The sequence below is a fragment of the Mirounga angustirostris genome, unplaced genomic scaffold (genome assembly GCF_029215605.1).
Source record: "Mirounga angustirostris isolate CCGP_5_RB_7025 unplaced genomic scaffold, mMirAng1.0.hap1 SCAF_16, whole genome shotgun sequence".
Classification (NCBI taxonomy): Eukaryota; Metazoa; Chordata; class Mammalia; order Carnivora; family Phocidae; genus Mirounga; species Mirounga angustirostris.
This window is the reverse complement of record NW_026991724.1, coordinates 33,406,875-33,425,916: the sequence shown is the minus strand read 5'-3', so window position 1 is coordinate 33,425,916 and position 19,042 is coordinate 33,406,875. Positions and strand designations below refer to the sequence as shown.

The 19,042-nt window shown below is 54.2% G+C and overlaps 1 protein-coding gene across 4 annotated transcripts in view; it reads right to left on the bottom strand.

The window, feature by feature from the left end:
* The window catches only part of ZNF423 (zinc finger protein 423), a 338,493-nt gene that overhangs the window by 154,523 nt on the left and 164,928 nt on the right, over positions 1 to 19,042 (bottom strand). Inside the window, exon 1 of one of the 4 annotated variants that reach the window (XM_045891151.3) lies at positions 14,821 to 15,039. The exons of 2 other annotated variants lie outside the window; for them this stretch is intronic. The gene's annotated coding sequence lies outside the window, so the exon portion shown is untranslated. Of the gene's footprint in view, positions 1 to 4,838; positions 4,987 to 14,820; positions 15,040 to 19,042 lie in introns of those variants that run through there. One more of the 4 variants, XM_045891152.3, reaches the window with a different exon arrangement.

Sequence of the window (19,042 nt, the reverse complement as noted above, 5' to 3'; positions counted from 1 at the left end):
AAATAAAATCTTAAAAAAAAAAAAAGAAAAAGAAAAAAGAAAGAAATAGGGATGTTAATGACCCTGTTAGTGAAGACGCAGAAGGAAGTAAGGAGTACAAAGGAAAACCTAAATCGTCATAGAAAATACCTGAATCATCATGACCAGACTGTCAAGAGAAACTTAGACACTAAGGGCCCTGATGGTGAGGGCTTAGAAGAAAATGAGGAACATGATCCTGGAAACTGGAGGCAACAGATCCTTATTATAGAGTGGCAGAAAGCTCAGTGGAATTGTGTCCCACAATTATGTGGAAAGCAGAACTTGTAACGGATAAAAATGGATATTTAGCTGAGGAGATTTCCAAGCAAAATGTCGAAGACATGGCCTGGATTCGTCTCGAGAAGAAAGAGCTAGATCAACAGAGCTGTCAAACGAAAAGCAAGCCAGGAATTGATCATTTTGGAAATCCTCAGCCTACCCAGATAGCAAAAGACATTATAATTAAGAGATTCTCCAACAGGAAAGCGCACACTGGAGAGAAGGCTGAGGGTATGACTGTACATCATGCTAACATCTCAGAAAAATCAAAAGCTCAGAGTATTCAGTCCCATGAAAGGCTCTTTGAAAAGATTAAGTGTGTGGCCTACAGATCCCCTAGATCAAACCAGAGAGCATCTAGGAAATTTGGGGAGATTTCTCTGCAACCATCTCAGTAGAAGCCAAAAGTAAAGATAGGATTATCTAGAGAATATCTATGGAGGAACCTCTTGTCTGATAGAGTAGATCCCCATGACATACACAGGAGACCCACGAGGTTGTTGAGAACTCGATATCACAGAAATGCAGCCAACTTGTACCAAAAAGGACAGAGATGAAAGAAAGAAGGCTGTCAGACTCCCAAAACTCTACAGCAGGAAACAGGCTAATAAACTACTCAGCTGGGGGCGCTTGGGTGGCACAGTCAGTTAAGCATCCAAGTCTTGATTTCAGCTCAGGTCATGATCTGAGGGTCATGAGATCGAACCCCGCACCGGACTCCACACTCAGCACAGAGTCTGCTTCAGATTCTCTCTCCCTCTCCCTCTGCCCCTCCTCACCCCCCACACATGTGCTCGCACTGTCTCTCTCTAAAATAAATAAATCTATAAAATAAAGTAAAATAAAACAAAACGAAACTACTCAGCTGCAAACATGTGCTACCTTTCATTAAAAGAAAAAAAAAAAAAAAAGGATGACTCAGAGGGCGGGACCTCCAGCCCAGAAGGCAAAGCCGAAGCCAGAGGGTAGAATGCTGAGCACAGAGGGTGGGGCTGTGAGCCCAGAGCACGGAGCCATGGGCCATGGAGAATGAGATCATATTGGACTGGGTTCAGATTCTGGCACTGTATAACCACAGGCAAGCACATCCCCTCTTTGTGTCTTCACTTCCCCAACTCTCCAGAGAAGGAATCAGATGAATTGGTCTCGGAGAGCCTTGGCAGCTCTAAGAGTCTGTGATCCATTAGTGATGTCTGCCCTGGGTACAGGAATGAGAAACAGCAGGTAGGAGGCATCCCAGTTCACTGCTGGTTTAGGTATTTTTTTCACTGAGCACATATTTGTCGAGCCAGCTCCATATGCTTAGTCCTCTGAGGGGTACAGAAAGCACTCAGCATTCTTAGGTTGCTATGCTCTTCTCTGCCCAACCTGTCCATCAGTGACTGTCTAAACTTGCAACTCGAAACCAATTCTTTGCTGCTCTGAAGCACTTTGAAAGAGAAAAAAAACAAAAACCCCTTTCGTCATGGCGATGGTCAGTCCTACCTGCAGATGTTTGGTTTCCTTAAAGGGACGGATGGGGGTACGGTGTAAGGCATAGAGGCCCAACCCCTGGGAAGTCAAGAATCCACCCTGGGAAGGAAGGGGACGGGGAAGCTGGAGGGTCTTTCCTTAGAGGTAGGGCAAGGAGCCCCAAGGAGGCTACCAGAAGCTGATGTGACTCTACCTGAAATCTTAAATTAGAACTATGCTATTAGCAAAGATAATAGCAGCTCATCTTCACCCTCCCCTCCTCCAGGGAGCTCAGAGTGCCTTTGTGGATAGGATCTCAGAAGCTCCAGTGAGACCACAGCGAGGGGAAGGGGGGATCCTTCTCTCAGTTTGGGGATAAAAACTAAGCAGGTTGGGGCACTGGGGGGCTGGCGGGCAGCATGGGGGTGGGGACAGGCCCGCAGAGGTCAGCAGCCCAACACTGAGAAAAGGGGGAAGCTATTCTTGCCCTTGGAGCTGCTTCTCCAGCGGGTCCTGGAGGGTGAAGAGTGGGACCCAGTTCCCTGCCCAGCCTCAAAGGGGCGCTTAGCAAGTAGCCTCTGAGGGGCCGCATGTCTTTTTCCAGCCAGCTCGGGGTTGTGCTGAAATACCACCTCACAGCGAACAGTGGCCATCAAAGCCCTTAGTAAACCTTCTGGGAGCCCAAACCATCAACGTAATCATAATCGTAAAGAGACTCGGTCAATTGCAGGGAGACGCGAGTAACGGGGAGACAACAGAGCCACGGGGAAGAGGACAGGCTTGTTTAGCCGGAGCTGCCACTCGTTGGCTGTGTGACTATGGACAAGTTACTGCACCTCTCTGAGCCCCCATTTCCTCATCCATTGGATGGGGATCACAAAATGGGTAATGTGTAGATGCTGCTCAGCATTCAATGAACGTTGGCTAAAGAAAATAAGGCGGTTGCTCTATAACTTTATCATTAATTGTAAAGGCCTGATCTGTGTGGCATTTCAAGTTCTGCCCAGCAGCTTCACACCCATGATCCCATTCGACACTGAGCAGCTCAGTGAGGTCGTAGTGGTGGTGGTTTTTCCCATATTACGAGCAGGCAGCGTGGCACACCCCCGGCATCCCACCCACTCAGCGTCCCCCTCTCGCACTCCACACTAAGTTGCGTGGTCACCCCACGGATGAGGAACCAGAACAGAGAGGTTAGGTCACATCCCGATGTCAGAAAGCAGATGGTAATTAGAAAAGCTGGGGCCGGACTCCCAGCCCAAGGGCTCTCAGCCAGCTGGACTGAGAGAAACAGTGACCCGAGCAGTGGGACACAGATCACCATGGCTGTCCTCCCCCCGGTCAGACTGGGGGCCACCCAGTTATCCGTTATTTTGTAAAAACGTCAACATTTAGAAATGGAGAACTCCTGAAGTTTTTTTGTTTTTTTTAAATCCACATTCACTTCTGGCTTTTCTTAAAGGAGAAGGAGAGCTGTGGCAGAGGTTCTGCATCCGCACATCCACGATGGAGCCCAGCCGCGGCTCCCAGTCTGGACCAGGGGCGCTCACTCTCCTGCGTGCCCACGCTCGCGGGGCCCCCTTCCCCGTTGCAAAGTGTCCTTACACACTCAGCTCCACCGTGATCATCGAACTTCCCTCGGTTTTACAGATGCAGAAAACTGCCTCCGTTTCTCCATCTGTAAAATGGGAATAATAATGGTCCCAACTACCGGGTTGCTATGCAGTCGAAGGAAGTGAATATCTGTAACATGTTATATGTGAGAAATTCTCTGTAATGTATAAAATAAAAAAATAGTCACTGGCTCCTGGCTCCCCAGCTCAATATAAGGTCAGAGGACAGAGAGAGGGAGAGGCAGGCAACAGCCCTGTTGGTCTGAATGCACACAAGACAGGGAGTGGTCCCATCTTCCTGGGTCCTGATTAACTACCAGGGGCGTCTAAGTTAAGGGCCAGCAATTAACCCTATAGAAGACGGTTCTCAAAGCAAAGGACACTTGACCTGCATAAAAGGCCCTACAATTGACAATCCCAAGACATCGGAGAGAAAGGAGCTTTCCAGAGCTGCCAGCCCAGCCCCCTCATACGGACAGAGAGACTGAGGCACTGGCAGCCTTGCTAGGGCATGGACCTGGCCTCCAGGCTCAGAGTGCAGGGGGTGGGGGATACGGTCTCGCTGCCCTGCACCCACGGCTGCTGCCACCCCAAAGGACCACTGGACACACAGGACAGGAAGGAGGCCTCCACCTTGCCCCTTGGAGCCTCGGACTTCACAGAACGCACAGCCAGCCTGGCTGCTCCATCCCTTAGACAAATTTACTCAGCACCGATATTGAAAATGCAATTGAGTTTGAGTTTTATTGCAGAAATTAAACAGACCAGGAAAAAAAAAAAAGGCAAGGAAAAAGCCAGCCCTCGTCAACTCACCCAAGAGTTAACTGTAATCAAACTAACGAGTGTGGAATGACACGATCAGGTCCTGCCAGGGCCCCCCAGTCTGCCCCCACGAGACACTCCCCGAAGACGGGCACTTGTAATCAGCAGAGGGGCCCGGAAGGCCTTCGCCACCAGCGCACCCCGACTTCGCCCTGCCCTCCTCCCACCGCCCCGGGGTGGGGAGAAAGCGTCGTGCGAAGTCACCTCCGAGAGCTTCCACGAAACAGCACCACCAAGGGCCAGCGCAAAGGCTCACTGCTCGACTCGAGAGAAAGCAAAATGCTTTCGCGGTTGAATCACTGTTTTTCTTTACTCCCTTTGGGGACCGGCAGAGCCCACATTCGGCCGTGTTCGTGGACCTGGGACTGGAAACAGCTGTGCTCTAATTACATGTAAAGTGTACCGAAACATCCCTTTTATCACAGACTGGAAATCTGTTAGCATCTGTCTCTCCTTTGTTTCTTCCACAAGATACAAGCTTGTTTCTACATTTTTCTCACCTGTAGCGGTGATTAAAATTCATTATAAATGAAAGGAGTGAACAGAGAAACAAGTTCCTCTGTGTACCGTTCTAAACTCAAATTAGAAACAGCTGCTTGCTAATTCATGCAGCGATGTTTTGTCGTGCTCTGTGAATCAATAATAACTCACCCTATTGCTGCAGAAATTTGGGGATAATCCATATATTTAACTCGGCGTTGGATTCTCCAGGCAGGACTGCCGCGGCAGAACCCTGACCTGTCTTCAGGCTGGCAGGAGGGGACTTTGGCTCGGCACTCTGGAGACATCCACGGCTGCCCCAACAACACAGATCCCCCAACTCGGGAGGCGCGCGAGACACGGGCCCTGGCAGGACCAGGAGGAAACCCCGAAACACTATCCTCGTCTCCTCCCCTCCCCCGGAAACACCACTTTAAAAAAAAAAAAAAATCAGCTCTGATTAAACGCAAACCACACACATCCTCCAGCCGCCGGAGGGAACAGCAAAATTAAAAGTCTAATTGGTACCCGGAACAATTTAAAACTATTAAGTATAGGTGAAGCTTTTCTGTAAGAAAATAATCCTTTGATTGGGATTAAGCTTGTTTGGATAGCATTCTTCCCTTCCCTACGTTTGAGCTGCAGAAGTCAGAGCTACAGTCTGGAAGTCCCCGATGCTTCTGAGAAGGGTTCAGCCATCTCCTCTGCCAACTTCCGGGAAGAGGGCTCGTGGCATCCAGAGCTGGGTCTCCATCTGGGCCTTTGAAAGGGAATGGCTGTTCTTTCTCTTTTGTGGGGAGGGAGGTGAGTGACACATACTGTTTCGCCAAACCTGCTCTGTCCTGGCTAACAGGCACTGGTCCTTCACGACACTGCCTCCAGGGAGCCCTCCCTGATTCCCTCTGTCACCATCAGTACCTCTCCCTGACCTCAGGCCACTGCCTTTGGGCCATTTCTCACCCTGAATTGTGGCTCTTGGTATCACTGCCTACTTCTGAGTCCTTGGGACATCCCCATGTCCCTGGCAGCCTTTCTAGACTAAGATATGGTCTCAGAGCCACTTTTTGAACTGCAGACTGGTAGTACCTCCCACTGCCCATGTCCCAGCCTCACCTTTCAGCCAGCAACAGCAGAGCCCTCCGTGCGTGCCTGGCATGGTGCCAACTCTTTGTAAGCTTTACCTCATTAAATCCTCACCTCCATCCTATATGGTGAACACCATGATTTCTCCCATGTCACGGATCTGATACTTGAGACTCAAAGAGCACAAGTACCCTGAGTTTCACAGCAGCTAATGGAAGGAGTCTGGTATTATGCCTACATTTAGTCAGAAAACCATCAAAGCCACCCACTGTGCCTCGCCCGGCCTCTGAGACTTTGTTCGGGCCATCATGCTCGTCGAGCCTGCCCACCCCTGATCACAACTCACCCAAACCCGACCTGTTACTCAGGGCCCACCTCCACCCACCTCCCAGGCATCCCAGCGGGAGTCTCCTGCGTGGCTAACAGGCTCTCGTTTTCCGATGTTCCTTGGGGCCTAAGAAAAAGGCAGGCCAGTACCTCCTGGGGTCTGTGGGATATAGGCAAGAACGCACAGCCCGTGCTCATCTGTATGGCCATAGAGAGCTTTCCCTCAGGGAAGGCCAGTGGGTGCCAGACAGCTCAGTCCTGGGCAGGATCAGGAAAGAGTGAGCACAGAGGAGGTGTCAGGTTAGAAGGCAGGGGACACTCAAATTGGGCTTTGTGGAAGGAGTAGGCTCTCCTCTGACCCATGTTCCCCAAAACATGGGAAATGTCCCATTGCTGGGACCCATGATGATTTTAGGAGGCAGCCACATTGGCTGTCTTTAACTTCTAACGTTCCAGCAAGGAGAGAGCACAGACCCCAGGCTCAGCGTTCGCAAGACCTCACAGCTCCTGGCTGGAACCGCATGAGCATGGGCCTTTTTCCTTAGGTTTGTTTTTAATTGATTTTTAAGGTTACTGTCTACCTACAGCAAAGGATACTGATTTTCCTTTTGCAGAATTAAATAAATGAATTAATTTAAGTATGGAAACAGAACTGACTCCACAGAAAATACTGGGTAAATCACAGCGCTGCTAATATTCAAATCTCGCAGGACTCACGGCAGGGGCTGATGAAGCACGAAAGGCTGGCACCCCCAGTGTCAAAGTGACAAAGTGACATTCATCACGTGGCCACTGCAAGTCTTCCCTCTCAGAGCACGTGCAGCTGAAGTCCTGAGACCCAAGTGGGTGAACGAGGTAGCCCCAGGGGGTTCTGTTCATCTGACCCAGGGCAAGTCTCCACTCCCTCCTACCACCACCCGCAGTTAGCTAGGGGCCCTAAACAAAGGTCTTTCAACTTGGATCCCACATGCCATGTCCACAGCCAACCCTTCAGATAGCAGACCAAGCAGAACCTGAGCCGGTGGAGGGGGGGTAAGCAAACTTCCACCCCCTTCTCTCCTCTGCATAATGCCCACATCTGGGAAATTTCTGAGGCTCTACATCACAGGTACAACCAGCCCGGGCTGGGCCCCTGGTCCTGGCAGAGTCTGCACCAGGCCAGGTGTGCCATGCCCCCCAACCCCCGTGACCGCCCAGGTCCTCACCTAGGGAGCTGGGTCCCCAGGGCCCTGGGGGATGTCACAGCGAACCCAGCCTCAGCTCCTCAGGGAGCAGGTGTGAGAGAAAGTCCCTGGCAGTGGCGGCTGGGAAAACACCTGTCCTAGGAGCCTACTGCTATAGCAGGCCCCACCTCGGCAGCCCTCCACCCCTCAGGCCTCGCCCCCCGGTCCCCAGAGACCACCACTCAGCTCTCCAAGCTCACAGCAACCAGGGCAGGTGCCAGGCGGAGGTCACGGTCGGGGCATGTGGGTGGGGCCTGAGCCAGGCTCAGGAGGCCTCTGCAATTCAGTGCTCCCTGAGGAGGGCCCCTGAGAGAATCAGAACTCACAACACAGGGGCTGCCACCATCCCCTCCAGGTCTGGCTGGCCACAGGCAGCAGAGCCCAGGAGACTGGCCCAGGGCTCCTCACAGCGGGCTGGACCAGCGCTGGACCAGTACCCTAGTTCTGGGGCTGCTTTCAGCCCCCTGCTGCTGTGTGACCTTGGGAAAATCCTGGGCACTGTGGAGTTGGATTCCCCTTGTCCCCTCTACAGAATGCAGCTGATATATGCGACTTTCTCCCTGGAGGTGTGGACACCGGAAGGGCTCAGTGAAGGTAAAGAATGAGCAAGCAAATGAACAGATGACCAAATTCCAATTATAATTTTCACAAAAGCCAGTATCAGAGAAAACCACGTGGTGCCTCTAACCGAGAACTCGGGAGCTTAGAGAAGACATTGAAAAAATAATTAAGAGGTTATGTTGCATCTTATGTATATACATATATGCCACAGGTGCATATAAAATTGGATAATAAATGACATATGTTATGTGCTAAATATTTCTTGAGTATTTGCTCCATGCCACATGTTGTCTCATTTAATATTCACAAAGTCTGACAAGTCATCACTGTCAAACCCATTTTGCAGATGGGAAAACTGAGGCTGGCAGAGATTGACATGTCCAGGGTCTTACAGGTCAAATACAGCCGAGCTGGGCTTTGAATATGGCTCACCTGACCTCGGTATCTGTGCTCTTAGCACGGTGGGATGCATGTGCGTGAGTCTTCCTACCTGTGGGACAGAAACAGAGTGGGTGACCCCGGCTCAGGAGCACGAACATTGCCCCCATGGATACGGCTCCACACAGAGCCCAGGCTGGATGCCCAGCCGAGAATCCCCAGAGGATGTCTGGGCCGTGTCCGCATTCTCAGCCCAGACACCAGCACGGACAGGGTGCGCACGTGGTCCAACCTGGAGGCGCAGACCTGCTGCTGAAGCTCCGTCAGATCCGTCGAGGCCCAGCTGGAGGGGCCAGCCCCCAGCAAGGGAAAAGCGAGGGGCCTCCCAGCATCTGGGAGGACAGAGTCCCCCCCACCCCAAAGCACTTGCTCTCTTTGTACCCACAGGTGCCAGCTACCCTCTCGGCAAGTCCGTGAGACGGTTAGGAGCTTGGCTCCATTTTACAGAGGGAGGACACGGAGGCCTGGGGGGACGACAGAGCCGCTGGTACCCCAGTCGCCTCCGCAGCTCAGTGGCTGATTAGAGCCCCAGACCTCAATCTGCTCACTCCCGCTCAGCCCAGGGGCAGGGAGCTAATGCCCCCCCACCCGGTGTGGCCCTCAACCGAAGGGAGACCGAGCCAGGGGCTTCTGGCACATGCGTGCAGATCCCAGCGGACGCGAGCCTGGGGTCCGAGCAATGACCCGGACCTTTCCCCCTTCCCCGCCTCCCTTTCTCCGCCCCTCCTGACTGCCTCCTGGGAGCACCTCCCAATCACAGAACCTGCACCCAAGTCCTGGCCTCAGGCTCTGCATTCTGTGACGCTTGCCCGAGGGGGTGGCACCGCCCCCAGAAGCTGAGTCTGTCCAGCCCCTCGCCAGGGCGAGCTTGCCAGGCTCAGGTCACCGAGAGGCCCCCTTCAAGACCCGTGCCTGGCATTATTACTCAGCTTTGCCTTTCACTTGCCTTGGACCTGAGCATACTACCTTCCCGTGCGTAATCCCGAATAACTGTCTTGATGAAATCATGGGTATGATGCTTTGGTAACGTCCATCAAAATAAACATAATTACTAAAAAAAAAAAAAAGTTGCTTGAACCACCTGACGTCTGGCTGTGTATCCCCGAGAGGGGCCTGGGTCCTCACCGTGGCGCCCCTGCCGAAGCCCACAGTTCCCATGGGACTGCAGCGCTGTGTGTCCATCCCTCCCCTGCAGGCTGTGTGCCCAGCACAGCGCCTGGCCAGAGATGCAGGCCGGGGGAGGAAGTGGCCTGAGCCCCGCGGGGAGGAGGGGAGAGCCCTAGGACTCTCGCTGATGTGCTTCTGCCAGCAACACAGCCACCCTGCGGGTCCCACTCACCCTTTATACTCATCCACATCTACGACTCAGCAGAGAGAATTTCAATTTTCCCTGGATTTTCATGTTTCAGCCTCCAGAAAAATTGCCATCCTGGGCTTTGTTACCGAGCTATCGAGCCTCAATGACTGAAGGCTGCCCCAGCCCTGCCTGTGGTGGGAGGGAGATTAAAGCAAGCCATCAGGCCCCGGGGAAGGCTCCAGAAGGGCAGCCGAGGGGAGGTGGCCACCTGGCCCAGGACCACAGTGAGAAGGAGGAGCCCACCCCCGGCCCCGTCGCAGGGCTGGCATCCCCCAGAGGTGGCTGTGGCCTAGGGGAGTTCCCCCCACTGGACTTCCAAGGGTGGACAGAGCCGCTGACGTCCTAGACATCACAACTGGGGTGGGTAGTCCCCTGGTCCTTTCTCAGCCTCACTGACCCTTCTCTAGGTGCCCCTGCACAGTCCCCTGCCCCCTACCTCTGCTTTCTCAGACCGAATGGGCCACCACCTCCTCATGCAGGAACCAGGCCTTTCTCGGGCCCCACGCTGTGCCTACTCTCATCCATAGACTTGAAGATCATCATCATAAACTACATTTACTGAGCACTTACTATATGGCATGCTAATTTTTGTGTCAATTATTGAGTTAGTTAAATTGTTGGTCATAAATGTTTTGCTTGTGTTAATGCATTTAAACCACATATAATCCTTTCACTAGATGCATTTTAGGGATGAGGGAACTGAGGCTCAGACTGCTAAAGCAGACCTCAGACCTGCCCAGTGAACCACTCACTGTGCATGTGGGGACACTGAGGCCCTTGACGTCTGAGGAGGGGACTTGCCCCAAGGCAGAACCCTGCCGAGCCAGCAGGATCTAGCTGCCTGATTCATCAATCTCATCGTTGGATTTATGGGAATCCCACCACCACCACCCCCCCCCGCCACACACACACGGAGTCTGAGAAGATTAACATAATACAGAAGTATAAACTGAGAGAGACTACCCTGTTGGAAAGTGATCAATCACCCAGGATCCTGCACACAATGCATCACTATGCAGGCATTGACATCCTCCTCCCAGGGGCATCTGGAAAGGGGGACACTGCCCCCAGCCCAGCTCAGGTGAAGGGCATCCCTGAGGGTAATGCTAGGTCCATTGCCCACCAGGAGCCACTGTCCCCAGCAGGGCTGGGTACAAGCTCACCTCAGTGCCAGGCACAGAGTAGGTCCCGTGAGGGAATGAACCAATGACAAGAGTTTCAGCCAGGTCACCCTGCTGGACGCAGGCTACGAATGGGCTGATCTCCTTACTCCTCCACCCCGCACTACACCTGAACAGCACTTCTCACACCATTGTTCATCTTCCAATGATATTATGAGGGCTTCCCCACAGGTGCTCTTGGCTTAGAACTGCCTGGAGACAAAAAGCCTCACATTCCTGGATCCCTGGGAGCCCCTACAAGGTACCTGGTGACAACTATCTGCTGGATGACTAAAGAATGAATGAATGGATGAAAGAGTGTGTTCCAGGTCTTGGCCTAGAAGAAGCACTTGATAACCATGGCGTGAATAAATGAATGATGGACAGACGGAGGGATGGATGGACAGATGGATGGATGAATGACAAAACTAATCACAAAGAAGGTGCAAGGAGGGGTGCCTGGGTGGCTCAGTCAGTTAACCGTCTGACTCTTGATTTTGGCTCAGGTCACCATCTAAGGGTCGTGAGATTGAGCCCCACATTGGGCTCCACACTCAGCATGGAGTCTGCTTGGGATTCTCTCTCCTCCCTCTCCCTCTGCCCCTCCCCACCTCACTTTCTAAATAAATAAATAAATAAATAAATAAATAAATAAATAAATAAATAAAATCTTAAAAAAGAAGAAGAATTAGAAGGTACCAAGGATCACACCAGGAGGCTCCTGTCAGGTGGAAGCCAGGGGTTGGTGGGGTAAAGGTTCCAGCTGGAAGCCACTAGCCTGACCACTTGGCCCGGAGGGGCTGCCCCTGCAGAGCCTGTCCAGTGTTACCGAGGTCCCCAGGGGTCCTGCACACAGTGGTAGAATGCAATTAGTCCAGTCTTCAGTGCAGCACGCATCGGTCATTCTTTAATTTGAAAGAACCTCTTGGAACTGGGGAGAGAGCAAGGTATGGGGAGGACTGGGGTGGTGCAGGGATGGAGGCAGAGCTCAGCTACGCTGCCTCAGCCTGAATCTCTGGAGGAAGGGCATTAAAACAAAGGAGACCCCAAGAGTAGAGGGAAGGGAAGAATTGGGGTGGGGGGCCTTCTTAAATAGACCAGACCAGAGCAGAACAAATGGCTAGATTTAATAAGGCTGAGATTCCATGTTCTTGAAGGTACAGACTCAGCAATGTGATTGGGAGGGGGGGTTTTTTGTCCGATAAAACCCTTCCAATGGTTGCCTCTTTCCACACAACACATTGGAGGCTGAGGCTGGGTGTGAGGGGGTATGTGTGCACGCAGGAATCCACACACATACCCACACGTGCATGAATGTGCATGCATGTCTTCCCTATGAGGGAACTCCAAGACCTTCCCACTAACCACCCAGCACCCACAAACAAGTGTGTCCTCCCACTAGGAACTCACAGCCAAGCAGGCGCCCTCGTAAATTCTTCTGGGAGAAAGTCAGACCAGCCAAGCCCATGTGGGTGTCACCCCTTCCCGGCCACCATTGCCCTGGATTTCTCCTTTGCTCCTGCCCAAAGGGGCCAACAGTTGTAAGTGACTGCGCCCCATTCATCTTAGGAAACTCCTTGCATTCATTCATTCATTCATTCAATCCAAATATTTCCTGAGCATCTACTCTGTGCCGGGCTCTCTCCACAAGCTGGGACAGCAAACACACCCAGCAAAGCCCCACTCCACGGAGCTTACATTCTAGGAGCATCAGGACCACGTCCAGGAATGCTCTAGAACCAAGAGAGCCTGGGTTCACATCTCAGCCCCACCACTGACCAGCTGTATGACCTCAGACATGGTCCTGAACTTCTCTCAGCCTCCTCTGGCTATGGTGAGGATTAGGTTGGATACTCCAGGTTCAGCACTTTGGCCCAGCACCAGGTACACAGGAAATAGTCAATGAACATATCACTGCGTGTCACTTCCAGACCTGGGGCATCAAGAGCAAAGGTCACTAGGAAAACCCCTGGTTCAGTGCAGGGCTCACCAGTCCCACTCCCAGTCTGCCCTTCCCATGAGTATCCTTAATTTCCCATGTCCTCACACCACCATTCCCCAGGTCTGGAACAAAAGCTACTAATGTCATGTGATAGAGCCAACCACCCCCCACCCCACCTTACCACTGAGCCCATCAAAAAGCCCATATATAGAAAAGCCTTCAAGGGGACACGATCCACCTCTGCACCCAGGACCGAAATCCCCTCTGCAAGAAAGGTAGGGTCCCTTCTGGTAGTGGGGAGCTCATTCCCTCCTACGCTTCTTTAGCAAGAAAAAATTGTCAACATGAATCCTAAGGGAGGAGATGCTGACCACCTCTTGGGGACAGGAATAACAGAATCCCCCAACACCCACTGTCCTCCAAGAGGAGAGAAAGATAGTCATCTGTTACATGGAAGCCATTGTTTTAAATGACATTGCAATTTACATTTGCTTATTCCTGCAACAAGTATTACCAAATGCCCATTCTACCAGCCCAGTTCCAGGCTCTGGGACAGGGTCGTAAGCAAAGCAAAGTCCTTGCCCTCAGAGAGCCTACAGGGTAATGAGAGGAGCTGGTCCTGAAGCCATAAATCATCTATAAGAAGTCAGGCAGCGCTAGAAGAATCGTGGAACGGGATGGCTGAGGTATCGCTCTGGACAGGTGACAAGGTGATACCTGAGCAGAGAGCTGAAGCAAGCAAGGAAGCAAGCCAAGGGGGAATCTGGAGGAAGAGCCTTCCAGGCTGGGGGACGAGCAGGAGCAAAATGCCCTGAAGCTCGAGCAGGCTAACTTGGGTACATTCCAAATCTCTATTTTCCGAGATGCCAACATGATGCTCAGATTGAGGGCACTTGTCCTGCCCTCAGAGATCACTGGCCAAGCTATTCATCCCCACGGGGACCTCACGTCCAACCCCACATCGACTCACTGTGCGACCTGACGCGGGTCTCTCAACCTCTCTGATCCTGGTTTCGGCAACAGCTAATCGGGGCTGAGCATCCTCCAAGAAGGCACTGCCCCCGGGGTCCCCCCCAGTCTGCCACCCGGTGCAAAACGCACCCACCATTCCCCTCTAGCCCACGGCGCCATTCTCACACCCATGCCAGCAACACCACGCAGGATTGGTACTGCTGCCAAAATAGCTATTAACCCAGTAGCCAATAATAACATGTTATCCTATCAATTTGCTTCTGAAACGCTGTGTAACTGCAGAACCCGTTTGCCACCTCGGTAGCCTGGTTACGACATAAACAGAAAGAAACTCACCAGCTCCTTCCCGAGGAGAACAAGCGGCTGGCCTCGACACACACCCGCTTACCACCGAGTCCCCCCCACCCCACGGGGCCCCCCAAATCCATCAGGAGTCATGGTCTGGTGATCCACAGTCCAGAGGCCTGTTTCCCTGCACTCTTGGCATGTCATCCCCGTGTTGGAGAGGAGACCCGAGCCTGGGAGGTGATGGCTCGGGGCCACGCTGGCTTTGTGGGTGGCAAGGTTGGGCCCAGAAGCCAGCACTCCGGCAGCCTCCCCGCTCCAGGCCAGAAACTACGGTGCAAGAGAAGAGGGGGGAGACGTGAGGGTCGGAGGGGGGGACCAAGGCGCCTAGGGGCCAGCAGACGCTCAGGGTCACACCAGCCCAAGGGGCACCCAGACCATCATGAGAGCTATAAGCCAGGCCTCTTCACAGGAGACAGGCCACGAGGCCCCCGATCTGGGGGGAGGGGGCACTGAGAGAAGAGCAGCACCAGACCCAGAAGTCAGGGTACTCCCCAAGGAGCCCCCCGCCCCCACATGGATCTGACCCCCCACCACCACCACCACCAAATGCCTCCTAGGCCTTCACTTCTCCTCTCCCAACTCCAGGAAAACAGTTTCCTTCCTCCTGGGTTAGATTCCACTCTGAGCGAACATTCCGCTTCCCAACGAGCTGGAGCCTCTAATGGGACTCTTGGCGGTCAGCGCAGACACCAACTGGCCTGTTTTATTCATTCTTCCCCTCCAACCCCGCCCCTCCGCTTACCTCTCCCCCTGCTCACCAGGGCACCCCAGGACAAGTCGGTCGATGCCCTTGTTCCCGGCACCCAGCGGTGGGGCGGTCGAGGCTGGAGAGGCACTTCCCACTGCCCCACCGGTGACCTCAGCCCCAGGACGCATCCCCACCCTCGGCCTCAGCCGGGAGAGGATGGGTTGAGAGTGCGCTGCTCCCGCCGCGGCGCTTGGCAGAGCATCCAGCAAGTGGGGAGAGGAAGGGCCTCGGGGAGGGTGGGGAGGAGGAGGCAGAGGAGGCCAAAGGCTCGGCCACTCAGCCAGATGTTGACCCCGTTGAGGGCCCCAGGCCCCAGGGGCGCCCGGGAAGCTCTGACTCCCCCCACCCCCCAGCTCTGGGATTCTTGCGGAGAGGGGGGCCTGGGACGGCGCTGCTCCCCTGCCTGTCCCCGAGGTCAGGGTTAAAGAAGGAGCACAGAGAGACGCTCCGGGGCTGCCAGGACAGGGTGGGGGACAGCCCCTCAGAGGCCCCTGGGCGGGGTGGGTGGGGTGCCGTCTGCGGGAAGGAGCTCTCAGCAAATGGAAACCAGGCCTCGGAAACTGGCCGGACCACAGCCACTGCACGGCTCCAGGGGAAACCCCGCTGCTTCTAAAAGGTGCCCCAACCCAGCAAAAGGTGGTGTTAAAAAGGAAAGAGCAGGGAGGGGGCCAGGCAGCTTCGGCAAGATCGAGGGGTGGAAACTGGAGGCAGACACACAGTCCCTCCTGTTCTGTGCTCTGAGCACCCTTCATTGTTGGCACATTATCCCCCAAGGCCCGCTTGCCTGTAAGTGCTGTAAAAAGCCAGCCCACGGAGCAATTTCCCCCCCTGCTTCCCTCCACCGGGCCTTCAGTCAGATTTCCAGCGGCGCCGGGCCTGAGCTGCATCCCGGGCCTGGGGCTCAGGCTCACGCTGGGCCAGGCGGGCATGAGCTCCCAGCTGCCGCGATGTTCATTTTGGGGATCCAGCCCTCAACACTGAATCCTCGCCGCACATCAGTGAGGAAGACAGACGCGGGGGTGAGGAGGTGGCCCAGGGACCCATGACACCTGGAGATCTGGGTCCTGACATCCGGAGCCTGGGCTCTAGTAGAGCTCAGTGAGTGCAGACGTCATCCACCCGTTCACTCATGCACTCATTCACTCCTTCATTCATTCGCTCATTAGGTCATGCGACAGAGTCGATGCCAAGCTTCTGACTCACCAGGCACTCTAGAGCTGGGGGCACGAGAGGGATAGGCAGGCCTTGCTCTTGCCCTACAGAGGCCTCGTGTGTGGGAGGCAGGGGTCCTGCGTCTGTGATCCTTGCTGTGACTGGAGAAGCCCATGGGCCAGTGGGGGAATGGGGTTTTCTAGAAGGAGCAACCTCAAGAATCAGCCAAGGGAATGAAGCAGGGATGCAAAGAGAGGACCCAAGCAGCAGCTCAGCACATGCAAAGGCCCGAGATCTGTGGCCGCTTCCAACAAACCTCTCCACCCCTCAGCCGGTTCCTCCTCGCTCTCAGCAGCAGTGGGCGGCCCAGGCCCAGCAGCCCCGCCCCAGCTCACAGACTCGGGGAGCCCCCCAATGGCACCTCTAGCCACTACGCCCATACTGGAGCCTGGCTTTCCCAGTCCAAGGTCTTGTTAGAAAGGTTTTCATATGTTTATTCTTAAAGGGGGGGTGGGGGGGTGGGAAGAGAAAAGGGAGTCCTGAAGGTCTTTCTCTTTCCAGAAAAAAATAATAATAATAAATAAATAAAACCTCAGGAAAAGGGCATGGAAAGGCCTCCGCATCTGTAACCGCTGAACAAATGAAAATTAGCTCATTTAATCAGCTCCTCATGGCCTGGCTGTCCCGAGTGGGCCCCGGAACACAGCGAACTTCACAGCAGAAACTCGCCAGCCAATGTCAGTTTATCCTACAACAAAGGGATTTTCTAAATAGCGCGATCAAAACGCAGTGAAGGCCGCAGAGAGCTGGGGAGCCAGAACTCGACCCCCCACATCCTGGTGGGCCCCCACCTCCCAGCTTCATCCCTTTGAATGGAATTGTTCTTTTGGCTTTTGTTCTAATTATCTAAACATGTGTTTAACTCTGTTCTACAAAGATAGTTTCAACCAGCAAAGAAGGTAAGGCTAGTGCCCACCATCCACAGCTGCGGCCCCTGCCCCCAGCCCCACACCGTCCCCACGTCCCCCTCGCCGGGCACCACCCGCCTCCGGCACACACATAAACACGGAGACGCCTGCACGCACACGCACATGCACGGAATTACACACACACACAGTCCTCTACCGTCGTCTGTCGCGCGGTCATACACACCACACACGGCTACACAAAACACACAGCTCTCCAGTTCCTGCCTAACAGCTGGGGGTGGGGGAGGCGCAGCTCACCAGACCCCCAGGGAGGGCCGCCGTGCACACACCTGAGGCCCAGGCTGGTAGCAAGGACTCTTATTTCCCTGGAGTACTTTCTCCACGCAACTTGCCACCTGGGCTAAGTCATTAGGGCAACTGAGGAGGGGGGAGCAAAAGGCCAAGGAAGGGGAGCTCGGGGGGGGGCAAGGGGAAAAAAAGGCGGGGGGGTGCGCGATGCCAGGGTGAGCACGAGCCAGGGCCACTCCCGGGCTCCACTGCCATACGCTGACCTCCCCTTCCCTTCCCGCGGCCTCCCGGCCAGCCCACCTGCCAGCCCACCTGCCGCGTGTCTAAGCCCGGAGCTACCCTAGGTGCTCGGTCCCACAGGGAAATGAGCCAGGCTGGGTTCTAATCCTGGCTCTGCCGCTCCCTGGCGCTGAGCCTTCACCTCCCTCTCTGTGAAATGGGAAACAATAGCAGAATCACAGAACTGTCGTGCTGATGACATTCGAGACGGCGACTGCACTGCCCAGAGCAGAACACACTGCATGGAAGTTTGTGCTCTTTCCATCTGACCGTGTGGGCACCGAGGCCCGAGAGGATGCTCGCACAAGGGTCGGGGACACAACCAGATGACAGCTCATCGTTGTGTAGCTTTCAATTTCTTACCCAAGCCGAATCCCTAGCATGAAGATGAGGAACAAGAAAAATTAAATGAAGAAAATTAAACAGGGTATAAGGAGCAACCGACCAGGATGATGGGACTGAGCCCATCTGATGACATTTTCCGAATGCCTACTCTGATTTTCACAGCAACACCCTGGGCAAGTGCAATGGTTATCCGCAAGCCCCAGATGTGGAAACGGAGGCTCAGAAGACTGCTCTGAAGACTGCAAGCTTTCCTCTGCAAGGACCCCTGGGGAGGAGGGGAGAGGGGCATGGCGGGGCGGGGGGGGGGTGGCGCGTGGAACAGGACAAAATCCCACATACGGAGCACTTCCAGTGCACAGGGGACCTGCGGCTGCCTTTGACTCCCAGGAGTACAAAAGCCACAGACAGACCACCCCACCCAGACCCAGGACACGCTAGCTCTCAAAGGCCCCAATACCCTACACCCCAATGCTAGGGAGGCGGGAGGCAAGGACTCTGTCCCATTTCACAGACTTGGAAACTGAGGCCCACAAGTGGTAGAGGCAGATGGTTCAAATGGCCACAACCTCCCGGCCAGCTCTCAATGGGAGCTGAGTGTGTAATTCTGGAGGCTTCCCAGGTTGGCAGGCGGTCAAGACATAGTCAGGTGGCCTGACGTAGCCTCGATATGGGCAGGGGGTGCCCGGGGAAACAGCTCCCTTGCTAACTCACCAGCGCCTGCAGAACCCACATCCTTCAGGCGCCCCCAGGCCTGCCCCCAACAAGCACCAGGCCACCCAGGAGGAAAGAAGCATAGGCAGTGGAGGTTAAGTGCATGGACTTGGGTTGAGTCTTGAATCTGCTACATACATGCTGTGTGACCTAGGGAAAGTAACCTCCCCTCTCTGAGTCACAAACCTCACCTGTAACATGAAGACAGTTAACAATGGATACCTCCCTCCCGGACTTGAGGATTGAAGGGAATGATGTCTGGGAAGGGTTTAGCTCAGTGCCAGCCCCAGCCCCCACACGGTAGCCCTCAGTAAGCACAGGGAATGAGGCAGGAAGAGTAAAGAATGGTGTCAAATCTACCCTCTCTTGCACACGGGCTTCCCTAGAGGCCTAGGCCATCATACTCAATGGGCAGAATATCTCCTTCTTTCAGACTCAGGACGGTTGCCCTAACAGACTCCCCGCCGGCTCATGCTCCCCTCAGCTGTCCCTGAACCAAGCCCAGCAGACAG